General features: G+C 69.3%; 1 protein-coding gene across 6 annotated transcripts in view; it reads left to right on the top strand.

Annotated features, from left to right (window-relative positions):
• Positions 1–244, top strand: part of LOC102888034 (death-inducer obliterator 1) — a 37,020-nt gene continuing 36,776 nt past the window's right edge. For all 6 annotated transcript variants that reach the window (XM_025039668.1, XM_025039673.1, XM_025039672.1 and 3 more), the window contains exon 1: positions 1–135. The gene's annotated coding sequence lies outside the window, so the exon portion shown is untranslated. The remainder of the gene's footprint in view (positions 136–244) is intronic.

The following is a 244-nucleotide window of genomic DNA, read 5'->3' as shown; positions in this document are numbered from 1 at the left end:
AGAGTCAAAAGGCGTCGTCCGCCTCTGGGCAAGATGGCGGTCGTCGAGGCGTCGTTGTGGGGGAACTTCGCACTGGGATGGCGACGTCTAGACTGAGTCCGAGGCGAAGGTCCCAGCGTCCTTTCCGTCGTTTGTGTGAGCCCGGAGGGCATGGGGCGGGAGCGGGGAACCGGCGCCGGTGTTTCGCGCTGCCCCGAGGCGGGGTCCCTCCCGACCGGTCGCCCGCCTTCGCACAGGCCGGGAG

The sequence above is a fragment of the Pteropus alecto genome, unplaced genomic scaffold, assembly GCF_000325575.1.
Source record: "Pteropus alecto unplaced genomic scaffold, ASM32557v1 scaffold45, whole genome shotgun sequence".
In the NCBI taxonomy this organism is placed as follows: Eukaryota; Metazoa; Chordata; class Mammalia; order Chiroptera; family Pteropodidae; genus Pteropus; species Pteropus alecto.
Note: the sequence above shows the minus strand (reverse complement) of the source record. Positions and strands in the feature narration are given on the sequence as shown.